The sequence below is a fragment of the Ambystoma mexicanum genome, chromosome 7q, assembly GCF_040938575.1.
Source record: "Ambystoma mexicanum isolate Mex_15411 chromosome 7q, UKY_AmexF1_1, whole genome shotgun sequence".
NCBI classification, from domain to species: Eukaryota; Metazoa; Chordata; class Amphibia; order Caudata; family Ambystomatidae; genus Ambystoma; species Ambystoma mexicanum.
The window spans coordinates 415157042-415172015 of NC_090941.1; positions in this window are offsets into that span (position 1 = coordinate 415157042).

Below are 14974 nucleotides of genomic sequence, written 5' to 3' on the forward strand. Positions count from 1 at the left end.
GATATAAAGGACCAAAGAAAATAATAAAAACAGACTTTTCTAGGGCTGTTGTCATAGAGCTGCTGCTGCTTTTTACATTTTAAAATAAAGAAAACTGCAATTAGTGTGACCTGCAACACATCCTTCCCCTCTATTCCCCATCTAAAAAAAAATAAACGGTGGGTTACTAACCAAATGGGCAAAACAGAAACGTGATGGCTGAAAAGTTTCAAATCATTCATAACCACTGGCACAGCTCTGGGCAATCCTCCAGACCATCGTGTTTCTGGTTGTATTTGTGTGGGTCAGTTGCTGGTTCCAGTCTGTGGCCACACACTTGACAAGCACTGGATGCCTCTGCTTGGGGTCTAGGCCTCTTCGAGATGCTCTGTTTACAGTTTAGCCCGAGTGATGTACAAAAGTCCAGGTTGTTGTGTTAGATATCTGCTTACATTCACAGTAATTTGGTAATATGGGTCTTTATACACCACCAAAATAGATCATATTAACGCTACATATGGTGATCTATTCTTGTATGAAATGTATATCGTATTACTGTGATATTGAAATCATGTTTCTTAGTGTACTGCTATGTAATGTAGCTTCCTGTTTTGTCAAAGGTTGAAAGGTTGTGTACCGTCACTTCCCGTGATGTCACTTGGTGGTGGGGTCAAATGACATCACTTCCTGTGATGTCATCAGATGTGAAGGGTCATGTGATGTCGCTTCTGCTACCCCGGGCATTTTGGTGAAATGGCGCCCTGCTCTGGACACACATTAAATGTGGAGCACACTTTGTGCAATCATGCAGGGGCAATACCATGCACTAGAAGCAAACTTTCCTTAGGCAATCTGTACAGTAGCTACTAGGTAGGCACCCAAGAACAGCCTTTCCAACAGGGTGTCATTTACTCTGGCCTTGCCTATCCTTGTGCATATGTCTGTAAGGCAATACAGTAGGCGAATTTGGGGCCAAATTGCTGAATCCAGAAGAAATTGGTGTAATCATATCTTCCCCAAATGACCACATTCCATACTCCGTGGAAAATCATCCTCTCTGCCTACGGCTTTGCATGATGATCATAATACAATAGGGAACACTTAGAAATCGCAAATGCCTTCATGGAGTGCTATATAAATATGTACATATTAGTTACTCGCAACCCCTAACATACCAACTAAGAAGATATTTAAAGACAGTTTTGATAAGGTTTTAGGAAAAGAAAAAAATAACCTCTGGCCATGGGATGAGTCTGATGCTCATCATTTCTGTGAAAGAACACAAACACGAGTGAATAAAATGAATACACAAATGGCTGGTCAATGGCACAATTTACAATCAGAAGAGGGGTGGGACTGAGGGTAGTCTTTACAGGTAAATAAAAAAGTATGCTCCCATCATGAAAATATCACGGTCCTCCTCCTTAGCGTTTATTATTTTTTCTTTCATGCCAAGCGTATGTTGGTTATGCCACCCTTTGTGCCCCTTATTGACTTCAGGCAATGCTTGGTCATTATGAACTGAAATGTGCATGTGCGCCAAATCTGCTGACTTTCTGCCTGCCTGACGACACTGGAGCAAGGACGTTCACTGAAGCCAATGAATCCCGCTGGTACAAACCAGCCGCCGCAGTGAGCCCCTTCATGGGGCCTGAAATCGTCATGTGGTTGAGGGCTATACTCCCCTCACCCAAGGAAAACAAGCCCTGAAGCAGAACCAAGCAGCCATGATTACCCGCAAGTGGAACGTCCCTTGTGTCACATGGAATGAACACTGACGATGGACTAGGGTTTGAGAAATAGAGTGTTATTGTTTTAGATCGGAGGCAGGAAGAGATGTGCCGGAAGACCTGGTAAGGGTTTCTTCAAACTTTGAGGGCCATTTCCCCCCAGAAAATAAAGAATTGGTGGATCTGGAGGCCTGTCTGTGGGTGTGGGGGCTAGTTCGTTGTGAATGATTTAATGGCTAGGATGCTTTCTGTTTGTCTTGGAATCAAACTAATAAATCCTTTATGCTTAACCATCTCTAAAAATGAAGTCAACTGTTTTTGATGTTCACAGATTGGCTCCCCGACAGGGACCTGTCGCCCAACGCATTGCAGAAAAGTCCCGGTTGGTGGCCGACACTCAAAGACCCCACGTTCATGACCAGTGAAGGTAAGGAGTCCTAATTGAAAAATCCAAGGTCTGTAAAAGCTGTGCATACCTAGATGGTCAGGGGAGTGAGAGTTTAAAAAAAAAATGGTTAAGCAAAGGAGGATCTGTTTAGGGGATATGCAAATATGGGTTGGAGATTCTGGGTTGGGTACAACATTCTAATATCAGCTTTTGCCTGTTGTATTGCAGTGGTTTTGCAATTGGTTACTAGTAATGCCAAAATATTGGGAATGCTAATTTAGTTGGTCTGGTTGGGTTTTAAACCCTGCAGGTTTCAGATATATGTATCTGAATTGGTCTGAGCGCATTCCAGTTCTGTTTAAATGCAGGTGTTTGTAGGAGGCGTGTGTGTTATCAGTACCTCCCTCTTCAGATAGCGAAATAAAAAAACATAAAAAGGGAAAAATAGATCTGATGAGACAATAGTACCCAACTCTTAAAAGAGAAAGACGGATTCTTGCAGGCTGAGTGTCCCAGAGTCCTTTCAGGACCACTCCACTGAGTCTCTTGTACATCCCCCCTGTTGTCTAAACACCATGAAGGAGTGAAGTCAAAGAGTGCGTTGGACAGACACAAGTGAGTACCGGTGCCTGGAAATTAAAAGTAGGGATAGAACATGGGAAAAGGACAACTGACACAGGCAGAAGGCCTTCCTAAGGGTGCCCGCCATTTCCTGTTCACTAACTTTAACAGTACTACTTGCGACGTTTTAGACTGCTGGCATTGGCTTACCAACTTAATAAGCCTGCTCAGTTTTCCATAGAAGGTATATTTAATTTGGACATAGTGGAAGTGTGAAGATGAGCATTAGAAAAAGAGAAAGGGAAAATAAGGCCCCCGATGGTGGATGACGTTTGTTAATTGGTTAGAGGAAGCGACGGCTAGACACAATAACTTCTAAATTAAACGGTTTAAACAGGTCAACAACAGGCTGCAGGGATAAATAATTATATAAGAGTCAGGAGGACATCAGAGAAATTGAGACCTGTGCCCCAGAGAGTAGAAGAGAAGACAGGCATGGAACAGGAGGATCAGGATAATGAAGCTGTAAAAGACATCATATATTTATTCATCACTGTGAAAACAGCAGCATGGGCAGGTCAACGGCATGTGGGGCAGGAAGCACATGCAACTGGAGATGTTCAGCCCCCTGTAGTTGTACAGCCCCAACATGCTTAAAACTCTGAACCAGAGCTGCCCAGCCCTAGCAACCTGGGTGTTCAACAGGGTTTCCTGTTGCAACTCCCTCTTACACTGCGCCATTGATGAGGGGAGGCACCCCATAATCCTCAGATGGAGGCAGGGAGCGAGGACGAGGGACAACAATAGCCCCACCTCATCCCTGAACATGTTCCATGAACACTGGGGAACATGCAAAGCCTGGCTAAAGAATTTCCAAATATTAGGGAGGAACCACAATGATTCATCAAAGAGTTTCTCACAAGTATACAATGCCGTAATACCACTTGGGTAGATAGGAACCAGGTCATTATGGTGATGGTGCCGCCCAATGTGCGGCAGCAAGTTACATACTGTGTTTCAGGGCCAGACTGGGTGAAAATAAAAAACTGTAAGCAAAACAACGGAGAATCTACCAAATATATTTTACACAGACTCAAAGTGGTGTTTGACCAACATTCAAGCATCACTAAGCAGATGGGACTGCACAGGAGGCTATAGCAAACAATTGTGTCAATGTCTGATACCCTAGGTGCCAGTACAACTAAAGAATGTGCATATTGTCTGGCAGACCATACTCCTGGTGGAGCTAGTGGCAATGGTGAACCACTTTGTAACAAACAAATGCCCCTCAAAATGCAGAACCTACAGGGACAAATACATAATGTGCAAAAATGTGGCTCTGAGGGAAGGTAAAAGCCGAAATAGAGGCCATCCTCCCAGACAAATGGGCCATTGTGTCAAATGTTGAACCTACTCAGGACAGTAGGACTGGCAAGGACAGTGGGGTCAGCAGGACCAGCAAAGACAGTGGCCTTAGGGGGATCAGCAAAGACAATGGAGACTGCAGGGACCACAGGGGGCAAAAGCAATCCCATTGGTGTGTAATTACTGCAAACAGATTGATCATAGGAAGAACAAATTACCATATAGACCACAGTTGCCATATTTCCAGGGTAATCAGGTGCAGAGCAGCACCAAAGGTCCCCCTACAGGCAACCTATGCCCCAGGTCCTCCTCCCATTCATCAGATTGATCAATAGCTGTTCTGACTACATCAGGAAAGTGAACTCCCATGGATCCCTTAAAACTGATAGGTCAGGACGGTCCATCTGCACACTGTTGTATAGAAGGAATTTCTATCTGTACCCTGTCTAGTGGGCATGGAGGCTAGTACATATGGACAGTTTCCCAGTTATGCCAGTGCCTACAGACACTGTAAAGGAAGTGGCACAATGCAGACAGTACAGATATCCAATACCCCAGTTATGCACTTAGTTACTGAACCCCTCATGGTCACGTTAGGATCTATAAGTGACACCCATTCTTTCCTGCTAAGGCCTTCAGCTCCAATTAATTCATTAGGTAAGGACCTACTGTGTAAACTTAGTTGTACCTTGTATTGCACCCGAGATGGGGCATTCTTAAACATTCCCCATAATTATGCTGAGTATGTGCTTGCAACTCTCTAGGTGGATAGGGTGGAAAAGATACCAAGCAAGTAAGAGTGATCAAATGACATGGAAGCATTAATTAACCACCATTTCTGCTTGTCTATGGTCAATGCATGATAACAAGTAAGGATACACTGCAGAACCTGTTAGGATAAAGAGGAACATGTTTAAAAAGCTACTGTCCATTCCCCATTAGCCACCAAAGCAAGCATCAAGCAGGGGATAACTCCAGTTTTTGAATCATTCCTGAATCAAGGCATAATTGCCCCCAACAAGTAGGCCATGGAACACCCCGATATTGCCAGGAAAGTCTGACTATCATTTTGTCCAAGATCTTTGAGGGTTAATGCAGTGGTAGTCCCTTCATTCCTAGTGTAACAAAACCTGGCTAGAATACTGCCATGTATCCTTCCCAAAGCTACCCATTTCAGAGCAGTAGATTTGTGCTCATGATTATACTCCATCCCCCTACATAAGGAAAGTCAATACTTGTTTGCACTTTCACAAAGAGGACCATGCTGCCCCAGAGGTACACTCAGTGCTGTGGTGAACCAGAGTTGGAGTTTGACCTAGTAATGGCATAATCAAGGGTGCTTATTTAAAATAAAATAAAAACGCTACGAGGGAGGTTCCTTGCCCACCAAACTAAAACACAATGATGCTCAAAAGGAAGTAGTCCTTAGATCGAAACCTAACCAACTAACTGGCCATACCACTTTAAGAAAACCAAACAAGAAGGAGGAGGCCGACAATGCCTCAGTCTTGGACTTCTACCTGGCCCAACCCTTGGATTCCTTTGCTTCACGAAGCACTTTAGGTCCTGCAGACATGAGCTCGACAGTTTAGTGTGTATTGGTCAGCAGTAGAAAGAAAATCCCCAAATCTCCAAATGGAGTTTTTGATTGAATGGCTCAAGATAGTACTTAGATGCTTTGTGAATCTAGAGTGTCTAATCCGAGAGGTAAAGAAAATCACAAACACGCACAAGAGCTTGCAGGTGTTAGAAGTCATCTTTAACAAGCAAAAGGGGGCATTAGAGGGTGCTGACCTCACAGCCACTCTATTATCTCCTGATGATATCATGTGTGATATGAGTGATGAAGTCTCTCTCTGAACAACCTGTAGCACCAAAACCGTGTGCATACCCCTGTTCTTTTTATCTTACTGGCAGGTATAATTTCATGCTGCAGCAGTTGGTGCAATAAGAAGGGTACCGTGGGTGTCAATGCGGCACCCTCCAGATCCGTTCCCCATAGTTCTAGGCATGACATACTTTCGTCTTTTGTGCGTCAAAAATGGGTGGAGGATCACATACTCTACAAGGAGAACTAAATCAGCTTGTGCAAATTTGAAATACGTTTAAATAAAGTTATTGTGCTTTTAGATTGTAAACCTAGAAGAGCAGTAAAGACCAAAACATTGATAGCACAGTTCCAACAAAGCTCATATTTGTAAAAAAATTCTGAAAGTAGAAAAATGACAAGGCTATTACTATGATAGATACAGCAAAAGGGGAGGGGCAGTGAAAGAACACAGAACAGTGTCAACAAACTGAATACACCAAATGATGATCAGGGGCAAAAGCTTAAACGGGAAGAGGGGTGTGGGTCTTCTTTACAGGTCAAAAATGTACATGTGCATCAAACCCGCTAATTTTCTGCCTGCCAGAGGGAAGTGGAGCAACGACGCTGAACTGAAGGCAATGTATGCTGCCATTACAAACCAACCAGCACATTAGCACCTTAATGAGACCGAATGTTGGCATGGGGGTTGAGGCCCTATGCCCCTTGCCTGATCATCATACCGTAGACAGAAAGACTGTGCCCAGCCATCACTCAACTTTGAAACACCACCCTCAAAACACATCCAGCCCATCAGCACTTAAAAAAGCTTTCGTATTCCTGATTCTGAAAAGAAATAACTGTCTATCCCATTGCTAAATGTATTGATTAACTTCCCTGCTATTATAGTGGTGTGGAATGTATAATTGCCATGTTGAAGGACTGTTCTGCATGTAATCATCTAATCCAGGTGTCTGCAACCTTCCACCTCCAAATGTGTTGGACTACACCATTGTCTAGGATGGCTACGGCTGGAGGGAGTTGTAAGCCCAAACATCTGAAGAGCCAAAGGTTTGCAGACCCCTGATAAACATTGTGCCTTAGTTTCCCACATCTAAATAAATGCTAAATACATATCTTACAAATATAAAATAAATACAATAGTTATTACATTTTCTTACAGGATTATCATTTGTAATGTTTCCGTTGTATTCTCATAACAGTTGAAAACAAAACACATTGAGTTATAGCATACACATTTGTCGAAATCAAGACGTTTACATACAAACACAATGTGCCTCATTACGAGTTTGGAGGTATTTCAGCGGAAAATCCTCTGAAATACCACCAAACGGATTTACTGTCACTGCCACTTGGTCAGGCGGAATTTCCGACTGATCACAAGTGGTGGTAGCAGTGAAAATCCAGATTTATTTTGGGTCCATTTGTTTTGCGGAATAACCGCTGTGAAATTACTGCTGCAGTATTTCTGCCGATTTTGGGGAGTTTTGCCGGAGGTAAATCTTCAACTCAAAGCTAAAACTCAGAATTTGGCATGGTGGTCAAATAGGAGGTAATTCGGTTGCCTCCAATTTTAAAACTTGCTGCCGTACTCGTAATGAGGCCCAACATACTTTCTGCAATGTAGTTTTGCCAAAATAGTCTATCAAGATAAACCGTTACTTTATCACTGACGAATTTACATTTTTCTGGATATAAATGAAAACGTTAATATTCATATTAACTGCAACACTTTATTATCAATCTTGATAACTTTATTGCGGTCTCATCTGTGCCAAAGTCCCAGATGACAAAGTCCCACGTCTGCTTTGGAGCCCTGTAATGGGATAACCAAAGGGGGCAGGTGCCTCTCCAAATTAGAGGATGATGGGCTTGGGGATGGTAGGGAGAAGACCCTTCGGTCACCACCATTTAGCCTCCTTCATTAGGAAGGAGACAGTCACAGAGGCAGTCAAACAAATACTCTGCTCTTAAGAGAAATTCGAAACAGTCAGTGAATTAAGACAGGTTATTTTTTTCATCATCCTTCTGACCCTAATTTATTATTTATTTACTTGTGTGTATAGCACAAAAAAACCACGGACATCGGGGTGCTGGGAGATATCAACACGATAGGATGAACATAAAGACGGGACAGGTATACTAATACTGAGAATTCCCTTGTGATATGGACTGCCATCTTCAGGATGTTATTCCTTTAAGACAATTGGACTTTGAGTGATTGCAGAGGGGCAACAGACAGTCTACACAGAAAATTGCAATCCATTACTGTAGCCCGCGCGCAGACTGGGGGCCCTTTGAAAGTTCCTGAATGCCTGGGGTCCCCTACTCCCGAATACCAGTCATGTTTCTTAGGGAGTGTTCGATTGTGTCATGTTGACGTTCTAGTTGTGGGATAGCGGGAGGCAGGAGGTGAAAGGGGAAGTGATGTAGGGGAGGCAGGGTTAGGTAGTTCGAGGAAAGTAAAAGAATAAAGAAGTTGCATTGAAACGTAGCTCTGTCTCCGTGTGTCTATCCCACGCAGCGAGGTGCGCGCATGTGAAGGTGATACCTTGGCCACAGCACTGGTGAAGAGGGGAACTGCAGGAAATGCAGACGCCCATGGTGCCTAAGAGCAGAGTGGTTTGGCACGTGTACGGACGGTGCTCCGCCCACCCTGGAATGCTCGGTGGAGAGTATTTGAGTCCCGGCCTGCGGCAGTAATTTCTCGCTCTCGGCGAAAAAGGGGAAAACATTTCTCCATGCAGGGAGGGTGCCCTGCCCACCCTTGAATGCTCGGTGGAGCGGATTTAAGTCCCGGGCTGCGGCTGTGACATATCACACACAGTGAGTGTGCAGATTAATCCCTTCAATGGTGCTTATGCCAATAGGCGGACATTGAGAGGTCCTGCTGCACAGCAGAGCATTCCTTTCCCTCTAACATAGTGCTCGTGCCTGGAGGCGGCCATCGAAATATTGAAGGTAGAGGGGTCCATCAGAAAGGAGGATGTCTGACCAGGATGGGGCACAGGCAACAGATGGGGCCCAAAGGGCAGTGGATCAGAGACCAGCAGCCCCACAGGAGCAGGCCCAATACAGACTTTGCAAGTCTTTGACAGCCCAAATGCCAGGGGCATTTGATGTTGCAGATACCAGCAACATGGAGCCAAGGTGATCTCGATGGATGAGAGACTTTGAACTGTACATGGGGGCCATGGGGCCCATGGAGGAGAATAGACAAAAATGCCTACTGAAATTGACAGTTGGTCCGGCTACGCGTGACCTCATTGACGAGATGCCTGCAACATCCATAGGCTCTCTGCAAGAACTAAAGGATGCATTATCCGTGTTTATCACCCCACACACTAAAGCGGACTATGAGCGACACCTGCTTCACAGCACCAAACTAGCAAAAGGTGAGACGATGGACGCTTTTGTCATGAGACTGAGAATTAAAATGAAGAACTGCGACTTCGCAAACTACTCCAACACCAAGTCCCTATGATCGCAAATTATTGCCAGATGTGAATCCCAGACGTTCCGAAGAGAATTGCTGCAAAAGGAATGCACATTAGATGAAAAACTAACGCTGGCCAGGTCAGAAAGGACGGTTGACTCACAGGTGGACATTTTTAACACCCAGATATAGGTGAGGCAGTACATCTACTACAACAGGAGAGAAGGCAGGATGAACCATTCTGCTTCGAATGTGGGTTTGAATATCCACATGAAGGATCCTGCCCAGCAAGTGGACAGCGCTGTGCCACGCGTGGCAAGGAAAGACACTTCAAGACAATCTGCCGCCTCAACAGAGACAAAGGAAGAGAGAGAGGGTGAGAGGCTCCCCCCAGGTACAAGCCCAAGCCCTGGCCCACGACACCCCAACCATCGGGCACGACACCCACAACAACAAGATCGGTGGACCTAAACCCAAAGACCGAGACTCTGGGGAGGAGAGAAACGGAAGAGAAAGAAGGGAATGGAGAAGATATGTGACCCGGGTACGACTGGAGAGACGCTCACAATGCCACGTGCGATACTTAGTCGAACAAGGCATACGTGTATGCCCTAGGAAATGCCACGGCCACAGAGCACAGTTCCACAAGTATCATAAAACTCAATGAAAGACCCACGCAATTCCTCATTGAGACAGGGGCGACAGTGAACGTCATCAGTGAGGAAATATTTCAAGAACTACCGTGAACGCCAAAAGCGGAGTACAACCACTGTGCAAATGTATGCATACAGAGCCACCACACCTCTCAAATATGCAGGCCAATTTGAAGGTTCATGCAGGTACAAGGGCTAGGAAAAGAAAGTCTTAATCCACGTGCTGAAGGCTGGCAAAGAAAGTGGCTGCATATTAAGCTTCAAGACTGCTATAGAGATGGGTCTAATCCATGTGCTGTACAAGATCATTGTCCAGAAGTATACAGACCCGGTACACATGATAAAGAACCTCTACCCCAAACTATTCAAAGCCATCCGAAAGCTCTGTAAAAAATACATCAAGCTACACATCGACGAGTCGATGCGCCCGATAGCACAAAACTATAGGGGCATACCTGTAAACATCCAGAAAAAGGTCGAAGATGAACTACACAAGCTCCTCGAGCAGGACATCATAGAGCCGGTGACAGGTCCCACCACGTGGGTCTCGCCCATTGTCCCAGTACCAAAGAAAGGGTCAGACGTGATAAGACTCTGCATGAACATGAGGCGGCCAAACCAGGCAATCTATAGGGAAAGACACATGGCTCCGCGTATCACTGATATGATACATTTATTAACTGAGCCAGGGTCGTCTCAAAGCTGGACCTGAAGAAAGGATATCATCAGCTAGTCCTAAGCTCGGAAAGTCGGAATATTACAACCTTCGTCACCCATCTAGGGTTGTATAGGTACAAAAGCCTGAGCTTCGGGGTCTCTTCAGCAGTCAAGATATTTCAGGCAGAGGTCCACAACATAATAAAGCACATTCCAATCTGTCTGAACTATAGTGACGACATACTGGTCTTTGGAACTGATGTGGGAAAGCACAACAAAACCCTGGCAAAGGTGTGCATGGCCCTAGAAGCTGCCAATCGCACACTTAACCAAGAAAAGTGCAAGTTCAGGAAAAACACACTACACTTCTTCAGACATGTATTCTCAGAAAAGGGCATGACACCCGATCCAGACAAAGTGGCTGCCCTTAATGAGACACCTCCACCAACCAACATCTCAGAACTCAGGTCTTTCTTAGGCCTAGCAAGTTACTGCACAAGATACATAAAAGATTTTGCCACAGTCAGCGAGCCCCCTAAGGGCGTTGATGAAACAAAACGTCATAGTCAACTGGACTGAGGGCTGCCAAAAAACCTTCAAAGTCATCTATGAAAGAGTAGCCAAAGCTTAAAACATGTCGTACTATGACTCGGAACGAAAAACCAAGCTCACTGTCGACACTAGTCCTGTGGGTCTAGGTGTCACCCTGGTACACGTTGATGAAAAAGACCTGACCCAATCAAACATAGTTGCGTACGCCAGCAGGAGCCTATCAGCCACGGAGCAGGCCTACTCACAGGCGGAGAAAGAAAGCCTTGCCATGGTGTGGGCGTGCAAACACTTCCACCTGTTCCTCTATGACAAGCCATTTCGGGTTGTAACAGATCATCAGGCACTCTTATTTCTGTGTGGCAACCCACAAGCCAAGATGCCACCTCACATAGCACGATGGGAGCTGTGGCTACAGGATTATGCATTCAATATCATCCACAGGCCGGGCAGAGAAGAGAACCTGACTGACTTCCTATCCCGTCACCCACGAGAGGAGTGCACACCAGAACCCTCAGTGACAGACTGCTACCTGCGATACTTGATACAACAGGCGGTGCCCGAAGGCATCGAAATGTCCCGTCTGGTGCAGGAAGTGGATGCAGATGAAGTCTGTCAACTCGTATGTGAAGGGCTCCGTTCAGGCCAATGGAGAAGGGCCAAGGAATGAGGCCGTCACTCCTCAGAAAATGTACTCCAGGAAGAGGACCGCTTTCTGCAAGTGAAAGAGAAACTAGCGATTTCAGAAGACAATCTCCTGCTGAAAGGCCACAAGGTAGTGATCCCAAATGCATTGAAGAGAAAGGTGATAGAGCTGGCCGATGAAGGCCATAGGGATGTGGTCTCCACAAAGAGAATGTTGCGCCAAAAAGTCTGGTTCCCGCAGTTGGACTCCATGGTGGAGGAACTACTGAAGCAATGCCCCAACTGCTGTCTCCTGACACTAAACCGTCATCCTGAGCCACTGAGGATGTCTGAGCTCCCTGGAGGGGTATGGGAGGCTGTTGTGGTGGACTTCTTTTAGCCTATTGAAGGGGGAGGTATGTCCTGGCCGTCATGGATGAGTACTCAAGGTATCCTGAAGCGCAAATTTTATCATCAGCTGCTGCCCATCACGTGATGTCGGTGCTAGACTGCATCTTCACAGCTTACGGCATCCGGCACCAAGTAAAGATGGACAATGGACCACCTTTCAATGGACATAGCTTCTACAACTTCAGTGAGTCCATGAGGTTCCACCACCACAAAGTCACTCCACTGTGGCCTCAAGCCAATGGCATAATCGTACTACACCAGCTGTTGCGAGACTATCGCATCACCCCACACAGCACCAGGGGGAAAACTCCAGCAGAAATCATGTTCGGGAGTGCCGTAAGGACTTGTTTGTCCCAGGCCCGCCAATCTGAGGACCGGCCCCGGGTGGCCGCTGAGGTGAGAGAACGGGATCAGGCTGCAAAGGAACACATGAAGGCATATGCAGACCATCGCTGAAAGGCTCGAGACTCCACCTGGTCGTAGGGGATGTGGTAGCTGTAAAACAACCTCAAACTCACAAACACACGGCTGCATTCCAAGAGGAGCCACTCGTCATAACTGAGAAGAAGGGCTCCATGATCACGGCCCAAGGAGACGGGGGTCCGACCATGCCTAATTCGTCACAATTCAAGAAGGTTCCGCTTTCAGGATCACAGCGTCTCAGTGGCAGAGTGGAGATACCCCTTGACTACGAGTCTGATGATCCATACCAAGGAGATCATGAGGACCTATATGTGTCAGATCCGTAGATCATGGCTGGGGTATCTGTATCCAGAGGACCTATTGAACACTATTGAACACTATTGAACACTGTAGCTCTCGGCCTCAGAGAGCCAGGAACAATCCATGCCGCCTCATAGAGGAAATGGACTAGTGAACCACGGTCCTGTGCATCTCTACTCACATCGGTAATTGTTTAAATTGGGGAGGGGGTGTCATGTTGACATTCTAGTTGTGGGATACCGGAAGGTGGGGTTCGGCAGTTCGGGGAAAGTTAAAGAGTGCAGAAGTTGCATTGAAATGTAGCTCCGGCTCTGTGTGTAGACCCTGCTCGGCGAGGTGCGTGTATGTGAAGGCAGTACCTTGGCCACAACAGATTGGTCTGACAAACAAGTGTGGGAATTCCAGAGATTCCCTTCGAACCCCCCATATACTGACTCCAGGGCAAGCATTGGGAAGCGGGCAGCAGTCCTCAATGCCCAGTGTTCCCCAACCCTCGCTATTTAGCCACTCGTTCAACCATGTCATAATTATTTATCTGCTATTTGAATATTTTATCAACACTGTACACGAACCAGAGAAACAGTAAGCCATTAATTGGCTCCCACTAACTTACCAATTGGCAGATCAAAGAAAGCAGAAGCAGTGTTCGCTTAGGACAGGGAAGTATACCAGAGAATCCTGATAATCTACCCTGGGACAGGAGTTAGCCGAATGGCTCTGGAAGAAATTATCTGATGAGTGTGATCTTTTATGGGCAATTCCACAAACCATTCAAAATATTTACTGAAGGGGTATTCCATACCGTGAGAAAAGGCCAGTAATCAAGCATACCTGTTCTGTTTGCCCATTAATGGGAAAGGGTTTCCCATTAAGTTGCTGCCAATTTTTGAGTAGGTAACCTTAGAAATGTCACAACTATTTGCTGACTAATACGTGTCAAACGTATTAGTCGCCCATCTGCTCCATAAAGCACAAGGAACACAAAAAATGCTACAGACAAGTCAAACATAAATGGCAAAAGAGATTTGAGGTTTCCATGTGTTTAAAACAACACATAAATAATGACATACATTTTTAGTGACACCTAAATAACGAAAACATATCTATTTTCGTTTTTAATTTGGGGGGTCCTACCCAAATCCCCCATTTCCCCCGCTTTACTACTCTTCCAACCCCCCAACCTTTTTTATCCCTTGGCCCACCTCCCACATATTATTTTGTTATAATGTCATTATTCATGTGTCACTGGACCTTTTTGTCGTTATTTATTTTTCGTTATTAACACTGTATATCGATTTGAGAAGAAGAGGCATAACCCATATAGCAAAACTCAAAATTGTACCACAAGGCCATCAAGGATGCCAGCCCTATTCAATTGTTTCCACACTCCAGAAACCCCTCTCTCGTTTAACCACCTAAGCCAAGTTTCACCTCTTGGCAGAATTATGTCAAACGCATTCAGACTTATTAATTGAAAACATCTCCACTATAAAAGCGTGTTATTATGAGTACTGCTCAAATATTTCAATGGTATTGTCCCTGCCAGGTATCCCACCTTTTTACTTTTCATCCCATCCCTAGCAATACTATCTCTACTTACCAAGAAAAGATCAAACCTATAGGGGTTATCATTGACATTGTCAAAGCTTGGTGTGTCCATCATGTGTCATGTACCTGTATGTCCAATATCCTTATGGCCCACCACATCAAAGATGCTACTAACTCACCTGCAAACCCACCAAGGTCTGCATTTGTTACAGTATGGTTTCAAACCCAGCCGTGTTACTGAGTCTGCCCTCCGTGATATTAGGGTTAAAATCCTGGCCGTGAGCAAGGAATGGACCTCATCATTACAGCTGCTGTTGGAGCTCTCTGCGTCCTTCAATACAGTGAACTTCAAAATCTTTCTCATCACTCTATCAGCGGCCACTATGGACAGGTTGGCAGTATTCTCATTGTTCCCTTCATTCTTGAAGAGCAGATGATTAGTGGGTATGGCCATGATTTGTTCTTCTTATCAGACCCTTGTCAGTGCCTCCTTGCCCACTCAATCGCCTCATCCAGTCTAGC